Source organism: Symphalangus syndactylus, chromosome 20 (genome assembly GCF_028878055.3).
Source record: "Symphalangus syndactylus isolate Jambi chromosome 20, NHGRI_mSymSyn1-v2.1_pri, whole genome shotgun sequence".
In the NCBI taxonomy this organism is placed as follows: Eukaryota; Metazoa; Chordata; class Mammalia; order Primates; family Hylobatidae; genus Symphalangus; species Symphalangus syndactylus.
In genome coordinates this window covers 46,765,752-46,791,861 of record NC_072442.2, presented here as the reverse complement: position 1 = coordinate 46,791,861, position 26,110 = coordinate 46,765,752, and the positions used below count along the sequence as shown (strand labels likewise).

At 48.9% G+C, this 26,110-nt stretch overlaps 1 pseudogene; it reads right to left on the bottom strand.

Moving 5' to 3' along the window:
* The window catches only part of LOC129470166 (ADP-ribosylation factor 2-like), a 96,537-nt pseudogene that overhangs the window by 22,284 nt on the left and 48,143 nt on the right, over window positions 1-26,110 (bottom strand).

The following is a 26,110-nucleotide window of genomic DNA, read 5'->3' as shown; positions in this document are numbered from 1 at the left end:
TTGTCTGTATTTTTGTGTTGCTTTGCATGCGACTGTCATTCATGCCCTCTCTTTTACGGAGTTTTGATTTTTTTTTTCCTTCTTTCTAGTCACCTGTTTCTGGCTGCTTCTCTCCCCCTGCCCTACTTCTTGAGCCCCTTCCTCCTCCTTCCCCTTCAGCCTCTCTCCAGGAACTGGCCACAGCATACAACTAAAGAGCATTTTTATTACTGGTTGTATTTATTGGAGAGAGTTACACGCTCCCCATTCTTGATTTTTAAAAGCAAAGAGGCATTTTCTATTTTTCTATCCCAAAAGCTCCCTGAATGAAGCTGCATTTTACTTTCATCTTCCTCCATTGAATTATTTTTTCATTCTGTAGGTCATTCTCTTGATAGGAAAAAAGATAAGTTCTCTACTCGAATTTTACAGTAATTTACAGAATAGGTGGCCCAGGTGATGTGCGAGGTGCCACGGAGCGGGGATGAGGGGGAGGCTGCAGCGTGGCTCTGGGCTGGGGGTGCCCCAGGGCTCCACATTGAGGGCTTTTCATGTTGAATTTGATTTCAGTGGAGCCAAGACCTGCTTTGGGTTTAACAGATGCAGCTCTGGAGAAATATCTATAGATGCCTAATTCATCATCGTGGATTCCCTCACCTTCAATGCAGGCTGTAGTGGCTGAACAGAGACAGAAAATGATTGAAGATGAGTGTCAGGGAGGAAATCTTTTATATCTTAAAAGGAGAGAGATTTTCAGCCTGGCAGGAACATTAAAGTGGCTCCAGGAAACCTGGTACCTTACCGTGTCTTCTATGCAGGATACATTTTAGCTTGGTTAACAGCTCCAGCTTTCTGACTTCTGGCTGGAGTTGACTCTCCATCTTTTTGCCCTGGTCCCTATCAGAGGTCCTGAACTGGGAACTCACAGAGGAAAGGTCCAATGAAACATTAGTCCAGTTATTTCTAAGATCTCCTCTTCCAGAAAGCTTTCCTGGACTACCCCCCAAAACTGATTTGGGAGGGAGGATTGGTTCTCTGCCACTCCTGGCCCCTGCCTGGGGACATTATAAATAAAGTCATAGGACCTGGATCATCAGGGCTGGAAGGGTCCAATCAAATTGCCTTCATCTGATAGAGGAGCAAGTGAGTCTTAGAGGGTGGGCATGATTTACTAAAAGCACAGGGTGGCAGATGTCCCCAGTCCCCTGCCAGGCCTGGCCACACATCTATTAAAGGTGATGCTACCTGGCCGGGGTCTGTGAGCTAGATCTCCCGCCCTTCTGACAGCTCCAGGATCTGGGGCACGTGGCCAGCCTGGCACATAGATGGGTCCATATGGCATCCCTTGGGGACCATCCCAAAGCACATGTGACATCCACCCCCAGAGAGATCTCAGATGATCTCCTAAAGTGAGGCGCTGAAGCAATTACACCGGCGTCCACATTTGATCTCATTCAATTCAATACCACTTACTGATGGACTAGTATAAGCCAGACCCTTTGCTAGAACCTGGAGTATAGCATGAAGTATAGCGCCCTAGGGTATAATGCTGTGGTGTGTGTTTGTTGATAAAGGGTCAGAGATCCAGTTCCCCCTCCCAACTCAGCCTGGGGCGATAGCCCAGGAAGGGTTCCTGGAGGAGGTGATGTCACTAGAAATAACTGGACTAATGTTCCTTCAGGCCTTTCCGCTGTGAGTTCCCAGTCCAGGGCCTCTGACGAATATTGTGAGAATAAAAGCCATTCAGCTACATTGGGAATTCAGACCAAAGCACTTCTCGTTTCCATCGCAGCCTCAACACTCGCCAGCTGTGTGACTATATGCATGTCACGTGACCCCGTAGTCTCTGGAGTCTGGGTTGAGTATTCAGTGAGATGTGATCTGCGAACGCGTTTTGCACATTTCAAAGTGCTCCAACATCGTGGGCTGTTACAGCCCCCAGGACTCCGTTTAAATCCCCTGACCTTGGAGTGCAGTGAAATCAAAGCCGTCCCCGCTCCTTTGAGGCTACAAAGAAGCAAACTCTGTGCTCAGGCTTGACCTGGAGCCTGTCTGGGCCTCAGTTTCCTCACCTGTGGAATGAGAGTGTTGGCTTCTTTCTCTGAGCTCTGCCCCTCTCTGCAGCCCTGTAAGTTTAGGACAGCAGCCAAGAGGCTGACGCTAGGTCCTTGAAGGTCCACACTGTAGTGCATGGGTGCCGAGCTCACCCCAGGCAGGGGCTTGGCCTTAGAGGCCAAGCCCAGGCCCTTGTGCAACCTCTTACCCAGCCTCCCACCTCAAGCTAACCCCTGACTCTGACACTCTGGAGTGGCACCAGCAGGGGAGAGGACCCAGCTCTATACATAAAGAACCAGGATGCTGGAAATGAGCTCCATCCCCAAAAAGAGGGAGCTAAGGAAAAAAAAAATCTGCCATTTTCCTCAAAATAAAAACAGAGGCAGATGGCTGGGAGGGTTTCCATGGTTAATGAAATATGCTTTAGTCTCTAAGTTAATTATGAAATGAGTCCTGCAGGGGGCGCTCTGCTTTGTATGGAGCAGGTTCAGGTGAGTAGTGGGGATCTGCCTGGGGAGGCTCAGCAGCCCCCTTTCCATCTCTCCCCAGCAGGAATAAAGATTGTGTGGTCCAGGCCTTTAGGAGGCCTTAGTGGCAGGAACGCTACCCACACAGGGTAACAGGAGCCACTCCGCCTTTCTGAGCATCCATAGGAGAGAGGTAACACCCAGAAGAATTGAGACTCCATAATTTCCCTTCTTGGAATCTCTTCTAAGGAAATTATCAGAAACCCAGATAAAGATTTCCTGGACAAGAATATTTGCTGCAGCATCATTTATAATCATGAAAAATAAGAAACCGCCTAGATGCCTGCAAATAGAGAACTGGCTAAATAAATCCTGGTACAACCAGACAATGAAATATTATTTAGTCATTAAAACGGTGTTTTTGAAGAGTAGACGATGACATGGAAGAATGTTCTGGTTGTTTAAGGTGAAAAAAGCAAGATGAAAAATTATAAAGTACCATGTAATTTTATAAATTGCTGTGCACAGAAAAAGGAGTGGCACATTAAATGCTAATAATGGTTATTTCTGAGAGGTAACATCTTGGGAGATTTTATTTCTATGTACCTTTTTGTATTTTCTTAATTATTTGCAATGAGCATGTATTACTCTCACAATCAGCAAAATGATTTTTCAAAATGCCAGCACCTCTTACAATGGATTTCCAAGTGGGCTTGAACAATTTTATTGCACCTTCTTTGAAATAAATAAATTTTGCTAAGGTCTGAGCTTCCAGGATTGATGAAAGTGGGCAACAGTCTTCTTTTTCTTTCTTTCTTTTTTTTTTTTTTGAGATGGAGTCTTGCTCTGTCACCCAGGCTGGAGTGCAGTGGTGTGATCTCGGCTCACTGCAACTTTCGCCTCCCAGGTTCTAGCAATTCTCCGGCCTTAGCCTCCTGAGTAGCTAGGATTTCAGGCATGTGCTACCATGCCCAGCTAATTTTTGTATTCTTAGTAGAGACGGGGTTTCACCATGTTGGTCAGGCTGGTCTCAAACTCCTGACCTCGTGAGCCTCCCACCTCGGCCTCCCAAAGTGCTGGGATTATAGGCATAAGCCATCACGCCCAGCCTGGTTTATTTTCTAGAATTCTCCACTTAAGGTGCTTTCAAAGGGAAGCATTGCATATGTTAACTGGCCATTCCCACTGTGGAACATGATCTGCTGTCACCTCTGACAATGGCACAGGAGAAAGGAGACAGGTGTGAGTTCCTGGAACCACCTCATCTGAAAACTGCATGAGAACTTGAGGCTCATGAGAGCTGCAAGGATAGAGCTGAGGCCCCCGGAAGCAGGAGGAACCCTTGTGGTTTGGAGAAGCACACAGCACCGTGACAAAGTCAATGGTGAAATTTCAGTTCTGGCCAGGACCACAAGACTGGACTCTCCTTGGTCTCTGGGACTTCCTTAGAGTCCCCAAGATCATGTAGGGACAGTAGCAGCCAGGCTGACTGTAGAAGCTTAGAAGGCCGTGTTGGCCTCACATGCCTAGTGGCATGAAAAGATTAGGGGATAGAAATAGAAGAAACATTCAGAAATGTTTCTGTGGTTCAATGCCACTTGGACATTACCACCGGCACCATTCCCTATCAATTCAGCAAACCCCCATCACCAAAAGAACTCACATCCAGGATTAAATAGGGAGGACCATTACTAAGAGAGGGGAAGGAAGGAATTTGATGTTTTGTCTTATGAAGTTCTATCTGGTGATGGCATCCCCCGCTCCGCCCGCCGCAGGGACCATTGTGTATACGTAGCCATCTCGTCAACGTGTGAAGGCCTCGGGTGGCATCAGGGCTCTCTCGATGTTTCGGTGCCAGACATACTGCTCAGACTTACACTCGTCTTCCCCAGCTTCCAGAATGTAGCCATCAAAGAAGGGAGCATACCAAGACTGCATAAACCCTAACTGTCAGGAAAGTAAAGAACTCCACCTCTAGCTATCTAAACCCCAATCGCAAAAGGACACAACGAAATGTGGCGAAAAAGAACTGAAGGCCAGGTGCGGGGGCTCACACCTGTAATCCCAGCACTTTGGGAGGCCAAGGCGGGAGGACTGCTTGATCCCAGGAGATGGAGACCAACCTGGACAACATAAAGGGACCCTGTCTCCACAAAAATGAAAATAAAAATAAATTAGCTGGGCCTGGTGGCTCATGCCTGCAGTCCCAAGTACTTGGGAGACTGAGGCTAGAGCATCACTTGAGCCTATGAGATTACAGCTGCAATAAGCCATGATTGCACCATTGCACTCCAGCCTGGGCAACAAAACAAACCTGTCTTCAGAAAAAGAAAAGAAAAGAAAAAAAGAAATGGAGACATTAGTAAGTGTTATCAGCTATAATGTAAGACACTCTCCAGGAGAATAAAAGGGGGAGGGATCAGGCCACACTGAGGAGGTAGCCTGGAGTATCAGCTGCTCCTTGTAAACTTAGGCAGAGTCTGCCATAAATTTCACCATAATTCCATTTAAGAAGCTCCCCTTGAAGCTTCTGCTACAGGAAGGAACAGCAATTACTAAAAGTACTTTCAAATCTCTCTCACCATAATCCCAGCATGACAAAGACCTGGCCCTATCCACAAAAACTTTTCAAAGCTCTCCATTTTCCTTTAGAAGACCATCTTAGTTTTATAATGGAATTAAAAAAAATGTGACTCACACTATGAATAGTTTCTTTATAGCCAGCTCTCTTGGAATGGGTCTGTTATCAAAGTGAAGACTATCTGTCTCCTACTTCATGGTAACAAATTGCTCTTCCAACAAGATCACTGACATAAACCCAGACATACGTCCCAGCCTCAAGGATTTTTGGCTTTTGAACCATCACCACTGTTATAGGTTTGGACTTTGACATTCCTAAATTGATTTTTCTTCACCAAATCTGGACTTTTTCACATCCACTGGCAAACATGTTGGGATGTCATGAGGTGACACCACTACCAGCCAGCAGCCCCATTTTTGAAGTATCTCCATTCCACTTGGCTCATATTGTATAGCCTGTTGATGCAATTGTTTGAATATGTTGTTGTGTTTATTGATAGTAAAAATGAGCAAATGTGGGAAATTAAAAGTGTAGGTACTAGGTAATAAACAAGAAAGGGTCTCACAAAGTTAATATAATTAAAACTAAAGTGAGGCCAGGCGCAGTGGCTCATGCCTGTAATCCCAGCACTTTGGGATGCTGAGGCGGGAGGATCACCTCAGGTCAGGAGTTTGAGACCAGCCGGGCCAACATGGCAAAATCTGGCTTTTACTAAAAAATGCAAAAATTAACTGGGCATGGTGGCACACACCTGTGGTCTCAGTTACTTGGGAGGCTGAGGCAGGAGACTCTCTTGAACCTGAGAGGCAGAGGCTGCAGTGAGCTGAGATCGTGCCACTGCACTCCAGCCTGGCCAATACAGCAAGACTGTCTCAAAAAATTAATTAATTAAAAATAAAAATAAAATGAAAGTTGTTTTCATTTTAGCCCAGTATTCATTTAACTCAAGTTGGTGGACTGGATTCATTTGTGAGGGGGAAAAAAGTTGTTCTTTTTTAGGGTCTCACTGTCACCCAGGCTGGAGTGATGTGACATGATCATGGCCTATGCAGCCTTGACCTCCTGGGTTCCAGTGATCTTCTCCTCAGCCTCCCAAGTAGCTGAGACTTACAGGCTTGTGCCACCACACCTGGCTAATTTTTTAATTTTTTTTTTTTTTTTTTTGTAGAGATGGGGGTCTCACTATTTTGCCCAGGCTGGTCTCAAACTTCTGGGCTCAAGCAATCCTCCCACCTCAGCCTCCCAAAGTGCTGAGATTACAGGCTTGAGCTACTGCACTCAGCCAGAAAATAAGGCCTTAGAAATAAATTATCAGTGATCATGTTCTTAGAAGCAAAATATAATTAGGGAGTTGTCATTATTTTTAGCTGAGTATAGAATCCACCTTAAAACACAGAATAATAATTATTAACATATTCAGTGCATACGACCCTGTTCTGAGCGCTTTATATATATTACTTAATTTGCACAAGAACCCTATAAGGTGGTTTCTATAATCATTCCGTCTTTCAGAAAACTGAGGCACAGAGGGGTCTCAGCCACACACCTAGGAAGTGGCAGATTTATGCCCGTGTAGGTAGGTCACTGTCCACATTCTTAACCACCAGGCTCTACTCCTTCTTGCCCAGTGTAAGATTATTATCTAACTTTGATACATTTTATATTCTTAGACATTTTCAGGAACTTATTACACGTGAAAAAAAGTGACTGGGTACAGTGGCTCATGCCTGTAATCCCAGCACTTTGGGAGGCCGAGGTGGGCAGATCACAAGGTCAGGAGTTCGAGACCAGCGTGGCCAACATGGTGAAACCCCATCTCTACTAAAAATACAAAAAAATAGCAGGGCGTGGTGGTGGGCACCTGTAATCCCAGCTACTCGGGAGGCTGAGACAGGAGAATCACTTGACCCCGGGAGGCAGAGGTTGCAGTGAGCTGAGACTGCGCCACCGCACTCCAGCCTGGGTGACAGAGCGAGACGCCATCTAAAATAATAATAATAATAAGACAAAGTTGTACTGGGATAGGACAGTCCTTGGGGAAGCCATTTCTCTTCGCTACTTAGCTTTTGTGAACATGCTGCGGTCAGCTTTCAGACCTCAGGTTAAAGACGGATTGAGGAGGAATTTAGGTGAGATCAAGATAGAAGTCATCTTGCCATGATCAGAGTCATTAGCTTGTGAACAACCCTATTTATACTTAGGAGGCTGAGTTCTGTTCCAGGAAACACACTAAAACTCCTGCACAAGGCAGAAGCCCACGTGTTCGAAACAAAAGAAAACATCTTTGGAAAGGGGCTGCTCAGATGCAGGATGTTTGCGTGGGGTGGAGATTTACCTGTCACTGGGAACATTGCCAGTAGCCTGGAGTGTAGCTGTAACTGGACACTGATCCACTTGGATGCAGGGAAACTGAGGTCAGCCTGGGAGGAGGAGAAGGATAGAGGATGCACCCACTGTGCCGATCTGATCTCAAATCTCCCCGAAGCAGGTTAGGTGTTAGAATTTCAAAGTGAAGAGGTGAGTGCTTCATCAGGATGGATGCTGACAGCCCTTAAGCTTGGAAACCAGATTTGCTGGGAGTAAACATCCAGGTGGGCCTAGACTGGAAAGCTGGTACCCAGTTAGTTAGACCATTTTATGGGTCACAAAACCTTTGAAAAGCTGCAAACACTCCAGAAAAAAAATAAAAAAGTACTTGTGCATATAGTGCAGATTTAACACAGGCACTGTATCTCCTACCCTCAAACAAATCCATGCGCCTCCCCAGGTTAAGAGCACCTGCAGAGCGTGAGGGTATTTGGGATGTGAGCCATGAGCCAGGAAGGCTAAAAGGGCCGAGCAACATGGGTCACATGATCCATCCTCTGGTTCAATGCCAGGTCCGGAAGGTTACAAAAGGTCTCCGCACCAGGCTATGCCTGTCAGAACCCCTCACAAGCTGTTCTCATTCACACTCACAGCATCTCTGCGAGAGGCATGGGGTGGCAACCTCATTCCTCCCATGGCCATTCAGGAAAAGGGAGAGTCGGATGCCTTGTCCATCTGTCCATCCTGGGGCCTGCCCTCCCTGCCTGTCCCCACACCTTGCCCCTCAGGCTGGGCAGACACCCCAGCCATCTGCCCTTCCTCTACTTCTAGTGTGGGAGGTGGGTGGAGGGGAGTCAGGGTGTCTACAGACAGGGTTTCAGCTCGAGGACGCCTGGGGACCCAAAATTCAAACCACTTAGGAAGAAGCTGCTGTGAAAAGGGATGGTGCGGTGTAGGGCCCAGCAAAGAGCTCGGAGGGCCTTGAATAGCAGGATGCAGGATGAGGGGGCCAGGTTCCTCACAAATGGGACCAAGGAGGCTGTGGAGGTTCTTCAGGGAGAGGGTGGAGCAGGATGAGGGTGGAGCTGCAGGAGGCTCCGGGCAGCCCCTCGACTGTCCTGCAAGCACAGGCTGATGGAGGCTGTTGGCCGTGGCTATGGTGGAAGCTGTGGTTGGGAGAGAGGTGGCAGGGGAGTGTCCCATCAAAGCATGGAGCTGTGGAGAAGGAGGCATCCCAGAGTGGGCTCTGCCCCCGCCTGCAGAAGGGGGTGTGGAGGAAAGGCTTCAGATGCAAAATGCAATGCCCAGGCCCCAGGAGAGGGGCAGGAACTTCTGATGCCCTGATGCCGCTGAGCAGTAGCTTCCTGAGGCTGCCCCAGGTGCTTGTGTCCAGCCCTGTGCGCTCCTGGAGTCAACATGCATCACCCCAAGCACGTTTCTTTTCTTTTTTTTTTTTTTTTTTTTGAGACAGGGTCTCGCTCTGTTACCCAGGCTGAAGTGTGGCGGCATGATTACGGTTCATAGCAGCCTCAATCTCATCAAGTCAAGCAATCCTCCTGCCTCAGCCTCCCAGGTAGCTGGGACCATCGGCATGGCACTATGCACAGCTTTTTTTTTTTTTTTTTTAGTAGAGACAAGGACCCCCCATGTTGCCCAGGCTGGTCTTGAACTCCTGGCTTCAAGCAATCCTCCCTCCTCAGCTTCCCAAAAGCTAGGATTACAGGCATGAGCCACTGCACCTGACCTTGAGCACATGTTTCTTGGACAAGTGCCAGCTGTTGGCATCTGTGTGGCTAGAGAGTGGGAATCAGGACGGAGGTGAAGAGAGGGGCAAGGTCAAGGGCAGGGGGTGATATTGGTGTCATTGCAAACAGACCTGGGCACACATGTCTGTGAGGGAGAATCAGGAGATGATATTGCTGAAGGAAGCTACATGTTTGCACAGGGGCTCTCAAAGCCAAGCTGTCACATCCTCATCCTTGGCTTACTAGATCTTTAGCAGACAGAGCCGGCCTACCCTGGGGCACCCTATAGGGCAAAGGCTATGAGAGCAGGGTTCACACACCTTACTTAGAGAATCCAGGGCCAGAGAGCACCAGGTTCAACCTTCTCATCAATATGCATGCAGTTGGCTCAAGTTCTATGCAAGCCCCAAAAGTGGTGGGTCTTGCCCAGAAATCACTGAGATCATCAAGACAGCATCAAGAGTGGGAAAGCATGGACCACGGCAGACAGACTGGGCTCAAATCCTGGCTGTGCCACCGATGAGCTCGGCAATCTTGGTCACACAACCTGACCTATCTGAGCCCCAGTTTCCTGACATGGACAATAGGGGTAATAGCACTAACAGTAAATGGAAGGACACACATCCAAGCACTGCACTCCATCCTGACAAATGCTGGTTCTCTGTCCAGGTCTTTGGGTACCACACCTGCCTCAGTCCTCTCACCTACCCACTCAGCTTGTCGATGAAGGCTGTGGCTCCTGACTTGTGTATTAGCTTCCCATCACTGCATTTAAAAAATGACCCACAACTTAGTAGCTTAAAACAACAAATGTTTAGCATCTCACAGCTTCTGTGAATCAGAGATTCAGAAGCAGCTTGGCTGGGTGGTTCTGGCTCAGGGTCTCTAATGAGGTTGCAGACAAAACATTGGCCTGGGCTGCAGTTCTCCGAAGGCTTGACTGGGGATGGTGGGTCGGCTTCCAAGATGGCTTATTCCCACAGCTCTTGGCAAAAGGCCTCGTTTCTTTGCTAGCTATTGGCAGGAGGCTTCAGTTTCTCACCATCTCTCCACTGGGTTGCTTGAGTGTCCTCACAGCATGGCAGCTGGCTTTCCCTTGCAGTGAGTAATCCAGGAGAGAGAAGGAAGCCATGGTGCCTTTCATGACCTAGTCTCAGAAGTCACATACTCTTGTTTCTACTTTCTGCATTAGAAGGAAGTCACTGAGTCCACCCACACTCAAGGAGAGGAAAATTAGGCTCTGCCACTTCAGGAAGGAGGCTCAACGAATTTTTAGACATATTATGAAACCACCACGACTTGAAACAAATGTCCTCTCCTCTCCAGTGACTTTTGGCTTTTCTTACATAGAACAGAAACAAATGGGCTACGGACCCTTGGCAAATGGGGAGCCCTGAATGTTGGCGTGTCTGGCTGAAGTGAGGCTAAGATAGCCATAGATCTCAGGACACTGCCAAGGTCTCCATGATCCTCGGCGAACAGCCCCTGGAGGATAAGGCAGGACTGGCCAGGGGTAGGGGTGGGCGGGGGGATGCAGGCACACCACACCATCCTGCAGCCCCATTCTAATGGCCTGAGTTGGGCTCGGAGGGGAATGAGCCGCCAAACCCACATGACTCATCCAAGAGCCAGGGGGCAATTGTAACAATTTGGGGCACAGCTAAGACAGTCAGTCGGGGTTTGTACCTTAAGTTGGGGAGAGTCCTGGCACCCTTTGGGAGGTCTCTGTGTGCCAGTATTTCCCATTATCCCAGATGATGAGAGTCACCTGCAGTGCTTGTTAAAGGGCCCCAGCTCTTTTTTGTTTGTTTTTTTGAGATGGAGTGTCACTCTGTCACCCAGGCTGGAGTTGAGTGATGCAATCTGGCTCACTGCAACCTCTGCCTCCCAGGTTCAAGTGATTCTCCTGCTTCAGCCTCCCGAGTACCTGGGATTACAGGCGCCCACCACCACGCCCAGATAATTTTTGTATTTTTAGTAGAGATGGGGTTTCACCATGTTGGCCATGCTGGTCTTCAACTCCTGATCTCAGGTGATTCACCTGCCTCAGCCTCCCAAAGTGCTGAGATTACAGGCATGAGCCACTGCATCTGGTAAAGGGCCCCAGCTCTAACCGACTGCTTCCTAATTTTTTACAGCAGAGGACAGGTGATCCAGAAAGTTAGCAAGTGCCCTGGGATTCTTATGCTCATTTGATAGGAGAAATGATTTGATAGGAGAAAGGACATTTGGGAAGTATCATAGGGCTAACGGGAAGGAGGACAAGCCAGTGAGAACCACAGCTGGCTTCTATGATCTGTAAAATGGGAACAACCAGGATTACCTTGATTGCCTAAAAGCAAAAGCCTCGAACAAATGGCTTCTTGGGGTTCCTTTCAGCTTTGGACCGGGGCAGAGAAATGAAGATTTCAGCAACTGGAATTTTAGCCCCAGGAAACTCCCTTAGGGAAAGAGATGGCAGTTAAGGCAGAGGAAGCAAGCATCCCCATCTTTCCCCTGGGTGCTGAGACACATCTGAGGAGTTGGTGTCTTGGGGCCCTCTAGAGCCCCCCGGGGCTGCTCACCCACTCAGTAGCCTTGGCAGAAGAAAATGTGTCAGCTGGGCTTGGCAGCTCTCCCAGCACCAGCCCAAGATGCTCTGAACAGAAATAAAATCTGCCTTCTCACTCCAGAGGATGGGCTCTCCTGCTCCCTATGAGTCAGCCCCACACGTGCAAACCCAGAATAAGTTGGGTGGACAGATGGAGGGAAGAAGGGAGGGGAACCTGATGCAGGCCGTGGGGCAAGCTGGCAAATCCAAGGGCTTTGTTGGCAGGGAGATCTGGGTTCGAGTCCTGCCTCCACCACCTCCTGGCTCTGTGATCTTGAGCAAGTTGCATGGCCCCAGTTTCTTCATCTGTAAAATGGGAATAAAAATACCACCATGGGCCCAGGCGCAGTGGCTCACGTCTGTAATCCCTGCACTTTGGGAGGCCAAGGTGGGTGGATCACCTGAGGTCCGGAGTTCGAGACCAGCCTGACCAACACAGAGAAACCTCGTCTTTACTAAAAAAAAAAAAAAAAAAAAAAAAAAAAAAAAAAAAAAAATTAGCGAGGCATGGTGGCACGTGCCTGTAATCTCAGCTACTTGGGAGGCTAAGGCAAGAGAATCACTTGAACCCAGGAGGCAGAGGTTGTGGTGAGCCAAGATTGCACCATTGCACTGCAGGCTGGGCAACAAGAGCAAAACTCCATCTCAAAAAAAAAAAAAAAAGCCACCATTGCAGTTATGAAGAGAAGACAGCAGAGCTTAGCTCTGGAGCCAGACTTCCTGAGTTGACTCCTGGCTCAACTACTTACCACCTGTGTAACCATGTGCGGGTCACCTACCTTCTTAAAGCCTGTCTCCCCATCTGTAAAATGGAGGTCATTATAGCGCCTACCCTACGGGTTGCTGTGAGGATTTAATGCATTAATTCATATAAAGCATTTAGGATACTAAAGGACCTGAGCACCTGAGAATCCTGGTATTCATTGGGGGTCCTGGAACAAATCTCCCACAGGTACTGGGGGACAACTGTACTGCCAGGCACACTATCAACGCTAAGTGCTCACTGTATAAAGGAAGGCTTGGCAGTACGCAGGGACTGCTCTTTGTCACCCTATAGCATTCCCTTCCCTCCAGAAGGCTGTGCACCTGCCAGGTGCTGGATGGAGCTGGGGCGGAAAAAGTGGGGAAGGCAACTGGCCTTCACTGAATCTTGGTGACAGGCCACTGTGCCAGATGCTTCCACATCCAAGCCCTCCTCCTGCTCTGTCCCCTCCCTCCTTCTTCTCCTAGTTTGTTTCCATTCCATACTCCTTCACCCACACAGGTCATCCCCCAACCCCGTACTGCAACACTCCTAACCAGAGATCAGTTAGTTGACAAACTTGAACTGAGGTCCTCCCTAATCACAAAGCTCCATACAGAGTTCCCAGGAAGAAGCCAGGGTGCCAGGGGGTTGGGGGATAAGACAAAGGAAAAAACCAAAACCCAGATCTCAGGGAGCACTGGGTGCCCCACCTTGGAGAAGCAGGTGTGGTTGGAGGCCAGGTGGCAAGCCAGCTCTAACCACACCAGTGATAACGCCGCTCTAGGCCAGTGCTTTGCAATACTCTGGTATCAGCAGGCAGCTTTAAAAGTTCTAGTTCCAGCCCCAGAGAGTCCAAGGTAATGGCCCTGAGATATGGTCCAGGCAGTAGGAGTTTTTAAAACTCTCCAGGTGATGCTCAGATGCAGCCAGGGCCGAGAGGTAGGACTCAGAACAGTGATGATGCTTAAACTGCAGCATGCATATGAATCACCTGGAGGACTTGTTAAAACACACATCACTGGGTCCCAACCCCAGAGTTTCTAATTCAGTAGGGCCTTGGGACTCACCCCAAAAGCTGCACTTCTAATATGTTTCCAAATGATGCTGATAATGCTAGTTCCCTGGGACTATACTTTGAGAACCACCCTCCTAGGATGGTGATCAACAAACTACAGCCCTTGAACCAAAAATCCAGCCTGTTTTGTAAATAAAGTTTTATTAAAACACAGCCATGCCCACTGATTTACATATTGTCTATGTCTACTGTCACAATACAAGAGTTGAGTAGTCAGGACAGAGACCACGTGCCTTGCATAGTCTAAAATACAATCGAGCTCTTTACAGAAAAAGATTGCTGACCCCAGTTCCAGAAACCTGTGAAGCCACAGACAGCAGGATCCTGGGTCCCTGAGTGACTGCCTCGAGCAGAGCTTTCCTACTGACCTGGAGGTGTTTTATGAGGAAGAAATAACTGTCAACATTCTTTAAAGCACTGTATTTTGAGGCCTCTTTATTGCAGTGGCTCAGCCTCTGCTACATTCCCAATCCTGGCTCCAGCATATCCTGGCTATCCTTATAACCTCTTGAGCCTCAGTTTGCCCATGTGAAAAATGTGAATAATAATGACCCTATGGGTTATTGGAAGGATTAAATAAAATATAAAACCCTGGCAATAGATCTTAGTTTTCTTACTGCTGCTCCCTTTGAGGGTGGGGGAAGGAAATCATTTCTGTTCCCCAAGAAGTCCCAGTTGGCTGGGGGAAAGCAGGTGACCATCTTTGTCACCCTACAGCATTCACTTCTGACCCTATGACATGTCGCAATCTGACATGCCAGAGAAAGTTGCTAAACCTCTAGATGCTTGTTTTGCTCCTAAGCCAAAACACACTCCGCTTCCCCACTCCCATCCCCTGTTCCAAATTAATCCAGTTTTCTTTTATTTGGAGGCTGCCATAGCTGTTCACTTACACAAGTGTCCTTTTCAACTCCGTGAGCCAATCTTGGAGCTATTTTAAAATAACAGTTTCTCTAGGTGGGGAAGCCTCTGGCTGGGCTAGAGGGTGAGGCAACTGGCTTAAGTGGCCGCCCACGGCTGGGGAGGGAAGGAGCTACAGGAGAGCACTCTAAACCAAGGTCAGTAATTATATGGTTTCTACTTGGCTCGCTTAGGGCCAGCTGTGGAGTGAGGTTGCCACTCCCCCCTACTGGTAGAGAGTGAGGCGCTTGCTTTAAAAACATGTCCTCATCATCTGCTGAATGTCAAATACTGTGTTAAGGAGCTGGGGAGGAAGGCAGGGGAAGGGACACATAAGAAACAGACCTAGAAATGTCACCATCACCAGCACTTTACAGGACGCAGCTAGAAAGAGGCCAAGAAGGCCAGATGCGGTGGCTCATGCCTGTAATCCCAGCACTTTGGGAGGCCGAGGCGGGTTGATCACCTGAGGTCAGGAGTTCGAGACCAGCCTGGCCAACATGGTGAAACCCTGTCTCTACTAAAAATACAAAAATTAGCCAGGCATGGTGGTGCGCACCTATAATCCCAGCTACTTGGGAGGCTGAGGCAGGAGAATCGCTTGAACCCAGGAGGTGGAGGTTGTAGTGAGCCGAGATTGTGCCACTGCACTCCAGCCTGGGTGACAGAGCAAGACTCCATCAAAAAAAAAAAAAAAAAAGAAAGAAGAGGAGAGGAGAGGAGAGGCCAAGAAGCCACCAGGTCTAAAGACTCAGGGATGCCAGGGTCCCTGCATTAGAGCCCCTTCCACACCTGGCTGATCACCCAGTCACCTGGAGAGTTTATAAAATATGCAGGTTCCCAGGTCTACCCAGGCCTATAGAAGCAGATTCTCCACAGTTGTAAGCAAGCTCCTTAGGTGATTCTCATGGTGCCTGGCACCGGCCTTAGAATAGACTTTAAGGCAACACTACATGAAATGTAATAAGAAGAAGGACTTTGACATTCACAGATCTGGGTTTAGATTCCAGGTCCAGGGCACAAAAAGGACCAATCATAAAAGTAAAAATGGATAAGTTGTACTATATCAAGATAAAAAAAACTCTGCTCTTCAAGACATACCATTAAGAAAATGAAGACAGGCTATAGACTGATACAAACTATCTGCAAAAACTAGAGATCCCATTTGACCCAGCAATCCCATTACCGGGTATATGCACAAAGGATTATAAATCATGCTACTATAAAGACACATGCACACATATATTTATTGCAGCACTATTCACAATAGCAAATACTTGGAACCAACCCAAATGTCCATCAATGATAGACTGGATTAAGAAAAATGTGGCACATATACACCATGGAATACTATGCAGCCATAAAAAAGGATGAGTTCCTGTCCTTTGTAGGGACACGGATGAAGTTGGAAACCATCATTCTCAGCAAACTATTGCAAGGACAGAAAACCAAACATGGCATGTTCTCACTCATAGGTGGGAACTAAACAATGAGAACACTTGGACACAGGGTGGGGAACATCACACACCGGGGCCTGTCATGGGGTAGGGGGAGGGGGGATAGCATTAGGAGATATACCTAATGTAAATGACAAGTTAATGGGTGCAGCACACCAACATGGCACATGTATACATATGTAACAAACCTGCACGTTGTGCACATGTTCCCTAGAACTTAAAGTATAATAAAAAAAAGAATATTAAAAAAAAGAAACTATCTGCAAAACATATATCTGATAAAGGACCAGTATCCAGAAAATTAAAAAAAAAAACTCTCAAAACTCAATAGCAAGCCAATAAAAAAGAACCAACCCAATAAACAACCAATTTTTTTAATGGACAAAAAATCTGAACAAGTATGAACTAAACAAGAGCTACAGATGGCAAATAAGGACGCAGAAGATGCCCAAAAATATTAGACATTAGGAAAATATAAATTAAAGCTACAAGATACCACCTAACACCTATAAGAACGGCTTAAATCAAACCCCAGGTCTACTGATTACTATCTGCAAAACCTCAGGCAAAGTACTTGACCACCCTGTGCCTCAGTTTACACAGTTGTAAGACAGGGATAATGCCTACTCCGTGGGGTTACTGTCAAAAATTTTTAAAGTAATGTATCAAGAGTGTGCCTCACTAGGTGCCTTCGGTTTCCACCTTTCCTTTGCCCCACCTTTTCTCCTATACAAGGGACCTGAATCATTTACTCAAGTTTTTTTACTCTGTAATACTTCACAATCTAAAGCCTAATTATCTTGTTTCTATTTCATAGGAAAAGAGACTGTTGAAGGTAGGCACGGTGACGGCAGGGAGAAAGAACAGCAAAAGATACCCACAACGTACCCACTCTCTCGTTCGCTCCTTTGTTCATTCACTCATTCATTCATCATGACGTACCTGATGCCTTCAGACACTGCACTAGGATCATAGAGATGAAGGAGCCCCAATCCCTTCAGTCAGGGAGGCCTCGTTCCTGCAGGGGAGACAGAAACATCCTCTCAGCCTGGCCTCTCTCAGTTGAGTAACAGACCTAGTTCACCCCAGCTCTGGGAAAGTTAGGCCTCATGTGGCTGGGAAAGCTGGGGCTCACAGACCCAAGGAAGCAACCAGAGCCTCAGGCGCTCAAAACCCCAAGACGCTCCCCCAGTCTCTCACGTCTGCTTGTCTCTTCTTTTGCGGGGGTCTCGCCCTCTCTCTCACATCCCAGATCCCGCCGCCTCCACGTGCTGGGCCCCACCTGCAGCCTACGCAGTGCCTACACGTGAGCAGCTCGTGTTTGCCCAGGGGAGGATTCTGATTGGCCCTGCTTGGGGACACACTCTATCTTTTGGCCAATCACCTTCACGGGGACGGCAGTCACGTGCGAGCTGAGCGTGCAGCTCCCAGGAAGCTGGGCCAGAGACAACTTGTATGCAGGTGGTTAACGGGGAGGCAACCATGTGAAGCAATGAGGGAGTGAGGAGGGTGAATGAGGCGGTTCTTAAGTGGGCCTGAAGCGGTGTAGAGTACACATCAGAATCGACTCCCTGAAGACCGGGAGGCTGAAGCACCTATCCCCCTCCTCTTGCCTCCCACTTCCTTCTCCCACCATTACCATTCCAGGTTGCACCTGTGCAAGGACTCCGCAGAAAAGGCACAATGAGGAGCAGCCGCTGGAGCTGGGGTTGGAAGAGGGCCAAGGGGTGAGATGCCAGGCACAAAAGCCTCTGCTCCTGTGGCCAGGAAAGCAAAATGATGAAGAAGAGGGTGGGAAAGCTGGGCGTGGTGGCACGTGCTTGTGGTCCCAGCTACTCGAGAGGCTGAGGCAGGAGGATTGCTTGAACCCATGAGTTCGAGACCAGCCTGGGCAACATAAGAAAACCCAGTCTCAAAAAAAAAAAAAAAAAAGACAGGGACGGGAACACTTTCTGGGTACAACCCGGTTGTGGGGATGCTCCCACAATCTAGCAGCACCTCCACCAACAGTTATAATACAATGCCCTTAGGAAGCTGCCTGGCCCAGGCCAGGGTCAGCAGGGCCAAGATCAGTTTTCTTCAAACCACCCTATTCATTCCCTCCCCTACCCTCCAAGGGCTGCCTATGGTATTCTCACCTTCAGAGGTCCGGCAGGGCAAGGGGGCCACTCCACCCTGGCTCTTAGGCCCTGAGCAGTGATGGCAGAAAACCCATCCCAGTGCCACTCTTCCCATTCTCGCACAGAGAAATGTTAAAGAAACACATTCCTGCCAGATACTGAACTTTTCTCCTTTCCACTTTGCCACTGCCCCACAGCAGGGGAGATAAACTTCTCTGCCATTGCCAAGAGAAGCAGACACTCAGAACGGTGAAGCAGGGTCCCCATGGCCAAGTCTAGTTAGAGGTGAGGCCAGCTGGACTTCTGGGTAGAGTGGGGACTTGGGGAACTTTCCTGTCTGAAAGAGGATTGTAAAACCCACCAATCGGCTGGGCACGGTGGCTCACGCCTATAATCCCAGCGCTTTGGGAGGCTGAGGCGGGCGGATCACGAGGTCAGGAGATCGAGACCATCCTGGCTAACACGGTGAAACCCCGTCTCTACTAAAAATACAAAAAATTAGCCGGGCGTGGTGGCGGGTGCCTGTAGTCCCAGCTACTTGGGAGGCTGAGGCAGGAGAATGGCTTGAACCCAGTGGGCGGAGCTTGTAGTGAGCCGAGATTGTGCCACTGCACTCCAGCCTGGGCAAGAGCAAGATTCCATTTTAAAAAAAGAAAAACGCACCAATCAGCACTCTGTAAAACGTGCCAATCAACGCTCTGTAAAATGCACCAATCAGCAGGATTCTAAAAGTAGCCAATTGCAGGGAGGATTGAAAAAAGGGCACTCTGATAGGACAGAAACAGAACATGGGAGGAGACAATCAGGGAATAAAGCTAGCCACCCCCTAAGCTCCCCCAACCTCAGCCAGCAGGCAACCCCCTGGGTCCCCGTTCCGTGCTGTGGAAGCTTTGTTGAAGGTTTGTTCTTTCGCTTTTCACAATAAATCTTGCTGCTGCTGGCTCTGTGGGTCCGTGCCATCTTTAAGAGCTATAACACTCACAGGAAGGTCCGCGGCTCCATTCTTGAAGTTGGTGAGACCATGAACCCACCAGAAGGAACTAACTCCATACACACTAGGGCTGCCTTCAGCCTGGTCCAAAAAGCCAAGGTGGGCTGTGTCTGTGTGACTTGAAGCCAACCTGGCAGGGATGGACCTTAAAAGCATAGGATCCAGGAAGGAGGGGATGCTGCTTACCTACTTCTGCCCTCCTGGGCATCAGAATCTTGGCTCTCGAAGTCAGGTTCGGCCCCCTGGCTCAGGTAGCCGTAATACCTACACATGTTCTTGAACTTCGACTTTATGAAAAGTACAAATGATTGATATTTTAAATGACTTAGCCCTCCCAGACTCAAAATGAGAGCTCAATGTAATTAAACTACATGGAAAATATTTTGATTATCCTTTATCAGGCAATACTTAATAGTATCCACGATGTGCCAGACTTTCTAAGGACTTATTGAATCATTAGACCTTTTGAGGGTAGATAGAATTATCTCCGTTTTACACATGGAGAAACTAAGGTCCAGCAAGGCTAGATAACTTGCCCGAGGGAACAGAGCTAGTAAATGGCAGAGCTCGTTACCAATGCCTTAAACTTCCTCGCAACTCAGGCATCATTAACAAGCACACAGCTAGTAAAAAAACAAAAAACCTATAATCAGGAATGGCTAAGAGGATGCCCGGCTCTTTCCCTGATTGAATTAGAGTTTGTTCCTTATTTGGGGGAGCTTGGACCTCCTCAGGGGGCCCCAAGGTCTTTGTGCTGCACAGGAGGTTTGGGGTTTGGCACTGTCTCTAAGCCCTTTGTTGCTCATTCTCTGTCTGCAGTTGCTTCAAGTTCACCTGAGCACTGGTTCTTTAGCAACAGCATTCCCAAGGAGGTTTTTGCCCTCTGAGATGTAGTATGCGGGATGCCAGCTTCTGATGGATGCCAGGGCATGGCCCCCTTCCTGATGTACAGGCTCAGGGCCCTGACCCGGGCACTCTGTAATTATGCTACCCTCGTGATGCCCTGTGCCTGTCCTCCCTGTTCTCACGAGGTGAGCATGGGAGGGGACTGACCCACTTTTCTGGACAACAAGAGTAGCTTCCTGATTCAAACAGATTCTCAACTGGACAAAAAATGTGAATGTCTTGACCCCTTCTGGGGAACATCATTGATTATCCCCGGAGTTTCTGCAGCCCAGGAGTGGTCGTGTTTTTTTAGCCAAGACCCCGTGGGTTTCGTACCTGATGAGGAGTGCCATCCGGAGGATGGGGGGTGTGGGCAAATCGGAAGCCTCTGGAGCCTTCCAGACTGCATGAGCATCAGCCGGCTGGGAGCCATCCAAAGCGGGGAATCAGGAACTCGAACTGAGCAAATGCGTTGTACCTATGGAGGGGCAGTTTGGAGCTACCACCTCCAGGAGCCTTCTCTGAGCCTAGCCCCATGAAGAAGAGGGAAGGAAGTGGAGGGAGGGAAACCCAAACTCACAGCAGCAGCAGCAGCAGCAGCAGTGGCTGATATTTCCCACCCAAGGGCCTGGGATACGTTCGATGATGCCCAGATGTTACAGGGCACCTGCTGTGTCTATGTCCTTTTCCAGACAGAAGAACACCACCCAGCTGGGAAATAGGACATGTACACAACGTAAGAGCTGAGGACTCAGGACAGCATTGCCTGGAGGGGCTGCAGGGAAGAGGTAAGCTGCAAAAAAAAATGACACACCTTGACTGGCCAAGAGGAAGGTAAACATGTTCCAGACAGAGAGAACAACATTTGTTCATTCATTTGTTCATTAATTCTATAAGCATTTTTTGCTCTCCTACTCTGCTCGGGCACTGTTTCAGGCCCAAGCTCAAAGATGAATAGAAAGTGACCTCCCTCCTAAGCAGGGCTGTGTGTAGGGTGACCTAGGAAGGGGACCTGGGATGCAAAATAAGGAGGCAGTCATTATCAGGTGCCGGCATGCACTGGTACGGCTGAGAGTGAGGGTCTCCGTAAATTTTGCACCTTGCTTGTCCTGCTCCTGAGGGGGCACAGTCTATGATGAGCAAAGGCCTGGAGGTGAAAAGCCATGACCTCTCAGTGTGACATTCAAGGCCTTCAGGGTTTGGCTCCACCTCTCAGTGTGACATTCAAGGCCTTCAGGGTTTGGCTCCACCCAGCATTTGAGGACATCTCCTGCCCTTTTACCCTCAAGCCCTTGCCAGGTCAAACCATGTATATTCTTCCGAATATGGTGCCCACCTCCATCTCCTACCTGGAACTCGCTGCACTCCACCCCCTCATCTGCCTGGCAAACCCCTGCCCACCCATCAAGACTCAGGCAAAGCATCACCTGCTCCCTGGTGCACCCTGAGCCACCAGAACTATAATTGGCAACTTTGATGCCCAGGACAAGGACGACAAAGGTGTCCTCACATCAGCTGGGGAGTGCCTGGTTGTGGCTGGGGAGACAGTGAGGAGCAGGATAGTATTAAGTGCACTGCCTGGGAGCTTCGTATTGTAAATAACCATTCCTGCTAGGCACTTGCTGCATGAGAGAGCATGTCCTATCCTGTAAGTGTAACATTCCCCATCACACCATCTAATCATTTCCTGCAAATGTCATAGCCTCTGTATTTGGCTGGCCTGGGGCAAAACTCCAATTGTCTGACTTCCGGCTCTGCCAATCACTGTGCTTCTAAGAGATGAGGGTTTCCCTCTTTCAGCTCCCAAACTCTACTGTGCATTGTGCCATGAGCACAGGCATCTCATGTTAATGTCTTGCCTTCCCTCCCACCCACACAGTCAGCTACCTGAGGGTGAGTGGGTGGAGAGGGGGCTCCCTGTTCATCCCTGGAGCTCCAGGACATGGTATGAGTGAGAGTATCAGCTGAGCTGGTGGATGTGCTGGAGCTCAGAGGTCACCATTGAGGGGACCATCAGGCTTGGACAGTGCAAGAAACAAGAGGCGACCGAGGCACAGGCAGGTGCCACCCATGGCAGAGACAGCTGGAGGCCACATGTGAGTCAGCCAGAGAGGGAGGCAGAGAAGGTTGTAGAGGAGGAGGACAGAGGTACAGAAGGAGGACAGGCCCCAGATCGGCTCCTCTGATTCAGAGCAAAGCCCAGGACCTCCGGGAGGCAGAAGCAGTGATGAGGCCTTGTCACACCCGTGCAAGTGGCTCCATAGACGTGCCCTGTCTGCTCCGATGAGAATCTCCTCACAGCATGCCAACAGATGCCTCATCAAGGAGAGAAATTGCAGAGAAATTACAACCCCTTGTTGTGAGTTCTCCCACGGAACTAAAAACAGCACATCAATCCCACGCTCTCTGTCTCCAGATGGATTCTGCAGCCTCCCCACCCTGAGTGGGACTAAGGAGGAAGGGACACTGGCCTGGGGAGAGGGTCCTTGGAGGAGAAGGACAATCCTTGAAGCTAAGATAATGGGGTGCCTCCCCAGGCTGGGTTTGCAACCCTGGAGAAAAAACACCTAGTGTCCTCTCTGTGCCATTCCCCATGACAGCCCAATCTACAGGCAAGTCTTGGGGAGCCAGGAGACAGGGGCTCTTCTGTCCCCTTTATCTCAGTGGGGTCAGTCGGGCATGGTAGGCTAAGGCACATCGGCACCAGCTGAAAAATCAACCGTTTCCCCCACATGACCCGCCTGAAAAAGAGCTCTGAACCCTGAGAAAGGAAACAGAGGTTAAGAGCATGGCTTGAGAAGCTGGAGTGAGGCAAGTCACAGTAAAGCACCTGTGAACATGAAGCTGCTATGTTAGTGCAGCTGGGTGGGGTGGCATCAGGATTCTGAATGCAGTTGCAGTCACCTGGAGCCTAATTGGGTGGACCCCAAATCAACTATCCAGTCCCCTTCCAGGCCCACTGGTCTGTTCCCTTCTCCCTGGCTCCCTGGTCTATGGGAAGGCTGCCCAGGCGTCAGGTAGGGTGGCTGCGGTGGGCTCAGACACCTTGGGCCCGGCCTTAGCAGTGAGGAGGGGGAGTGGATTGCAAGTTCTGGAGGAGGGGCTGCCGCAGCCAGAGCACATGGGAGGATGTGACAGTGATGGGCAGGGAAGACTTTCTGTCCCAGCCCAGGGCCAAGGCACTGTCCTCCCAGAGCAAATGGCCCTGGGTCAGAGCAGCACTGGATCCCTTAGGGGTACGTGGGGAGCTCCAGCCAAGTACAGCTTCTCGCTTCCCATGGAGTCAAACGGAAGCTCCTTGGCCATCCTGCCACAGCTTTTCCCTGCTGTGCCTCTCTTATTTTAATGTTTATTAGAAGCTGCCTCCTTTTCAGCTTGACTGGCTATGCCTATTGTGTGCCACACAAGGTACAAGGCCCCTTGGAGGCTACCAACACACAGGGCACGCCTGCCCTCACCAGGGGCAGTTTCCCCAATCCAGCAGGGGGCAGTAAAGACCCTGACCGCAGCGGAACAGAAGCTCAGGAGTTGGGGGAGAGGAGGAGCAGGTTCCAGGTGGCAGTCTGGACACAGGCAGGTTTGGTGACATTTGAATGGGTCCCCAGAGCTGGTTCTCATCACAGCTTGCTCACCCCCACCTCATGGCCTTTCTTTGGCCATTGCCCATGCCTGGACTGCCCTCTACCTTTCAGCTGGATTCCTGCTTCTGACTTTGCTAAGTGCACCCACAGCAATGGATCTAATACCAAGATAAAATAAAAATACTTGTAAATGCTGCTGTTTATTAGCACTGGTTGTGTGCCAGGAACAATGCTGAACATTTTACATGGATAATCCCTTCTAATCCTTACAACACCCTCACAAGGCAGGCATTATGATCAGCCCTACTCTATAAATGGAGAAACAAAGTCTTGGATTAGGTAACCTGCCCATGTCACACAAAGCTAGTAAATTGAGTTGTTTCTCTCTAAGACCTACCTTTACAGAAAACTGCCCTCCATGTTCCCTCCCAAACTCTGTTCCCTGGTGGGCCCTCAGAGTGCCCCATTTTCATTTTAGTTCCCAGATCAGCCGATCTAAACTTTACATGGGAAAATCCACCTGTCAGGAGGAGAGAAAGATGACAGCCCCAAGAGGCAGCTCAGGTCACAGATCTGACCCAAATGACACTTTGCCGCTTTGGAGGAGTCCCTTAAATCAGACTGACTGTGAGAACGTAGACCTGCTTGCTCTCCCCGGGCTTCGGTTTCCTGATGTATAAAATGATGCAGTTGGATTGGGGCAGTGGCCCTTAACCCCAGACTGCATGTCAGAACCACCTCGGGAACTTGAATAAATGCCCATGCTCAGGTCTGGCCCCCAGAAAGTTGACGAAATTGACTTTCTGCATGGGGCCCAGACATGAGTAGTGTTTGAAAGTTTCTCAGGTGACTTTACTATGCAGGCAGGGCTAGAAATCACTGGTCTCTGAGGCCCTCCCAGTTCTGTCCTTCTCCAAGAGTCTACACTCACTAGGCCTGTTTTGTAAATAAGGTGTTATTAGAACACAGCCATGCCCATTCATTTACATGTTGTCTGTGGCTGCTTTTCAGTGAGGGTGGGAATGTTCCAGAGGAAGGGGGAACCTCATGTCAACATGGACCAGGGACCTATGCACTTGCTCAGATGCTGCAGGCAGTTGCCAGTTTCCTGTGAAAGCACCTTTGCTTCCTACAGACTCAAGTTCAAAGAGTCAGGAGAACAGCCTGTTATGGCCCCCTTGCCGTTAATAACCCAACTGTTTCCTGAAGATAGTTGTGAAGCTGCCCCTCATCCTGCTCTTCTCTAGCTCCTAACCCCGGTTCATTTCATCCTTCCCTGTAGGTCCCGTGCTCCAGCCCCTTCTTCGCTGTTACATGCTAACATTTTCTCCCTTTCCCACACGCCTTTGCCTCTCCAAATACACAGCAGGACAGAAGCCCTTAATGCCACTTCTGACCAAGGAGGCAGCCCTGGGCTGATGTTCCCACCTCTCATCGGGTGCCTCTACTTCCTTCTATGCACTGAGATCCCAGCTCCTGTCCGGGCCTATGGGATAGGGGGCTTGTGCTCCAGCAAAGTCAGCCACAGAGTGAATTGCTGTCAACAGAATCTTTCCCCACAACGTCCGTTATGCAACCAGTGATTATTTTCAAGGATGGCAGAGAAAACCTTAACAAGCAGGGTTGTGAATGGTCCTGCATGGTGGGGCCCCAGCAGCCTTATAGGAAATGGATGGTATCACCACCACCTAGTAATTCTTCCCTCCTCTCCTTACTCTGCAATCGTCCTCTTTTTTTCTTTTTAGCTGCTTTGTTGAGATGTAATTCACATACCATAAAATTCACCCATTTAATTCAGTGGCTTTTAGTAGATTCACAGGCCTGTGCATCTGCTCCTTTGTTACCCAAGTTAACAGTGTCTCCCATTTGTGGGCTAAAGAAATGTTTACTGTGGTATGCCACTCAGGTTTTGTGGCTATTTGTTATACAGCATTATCGTGGCAATAAATAACAATGATCTCATTTGTTTTTTAGCACAATCTTGTGAGGTTGGTAGAGTAGAAAAAAAATCTAAAGTTAAGAGATTAAAATAGAGGACAGGGAAGAAATTAGCATGTATTGAACACCTACACTAAACCAAGTTCTAGGCTTGGAATTTTTGCATATTTGTTATCTTATTTAATGCTCACAACAACCCTGTGAGATTGCTGTATTACAGGGAGGAATGCTTCAGGTGCAGGTAGTGGAATACCCAATTGCCAATGTCATATGGAATAAAGATTCTTCACTCTCAGATAAGAAGTCTGGAGACACACACGATCCCAGAGTCCATGCAGTAACTGACACTGCCCCCAGAGGGTTGACAAGGGTTGCATGCCAGGTTCTGGACAGAAATACAGTTAGAATTCAGTACTAATCAGGCTGCACTTTGGCCCATTTCCTTGTTGCTAAAGGTCGGATAGTGCTAGATCCTGACTGTTTGCATCCCCATTGCTCCTATAGACAGGGTTTCTGACATCAGAATCCTAAAGCTTTTTTTTTTTTTTTTTTTTTTCGAGACAGAGTTTCACTCTTGTCACCAGGCTGGAGTGCAGTGGCGCGAGGCACGATCTCAGTTCACTGCAATCTCCACCTCCCGAGTTCAAGCAATTCTCCTGACTCAGCGTCCCAAGTAGCTGTGATTACAGGCGCC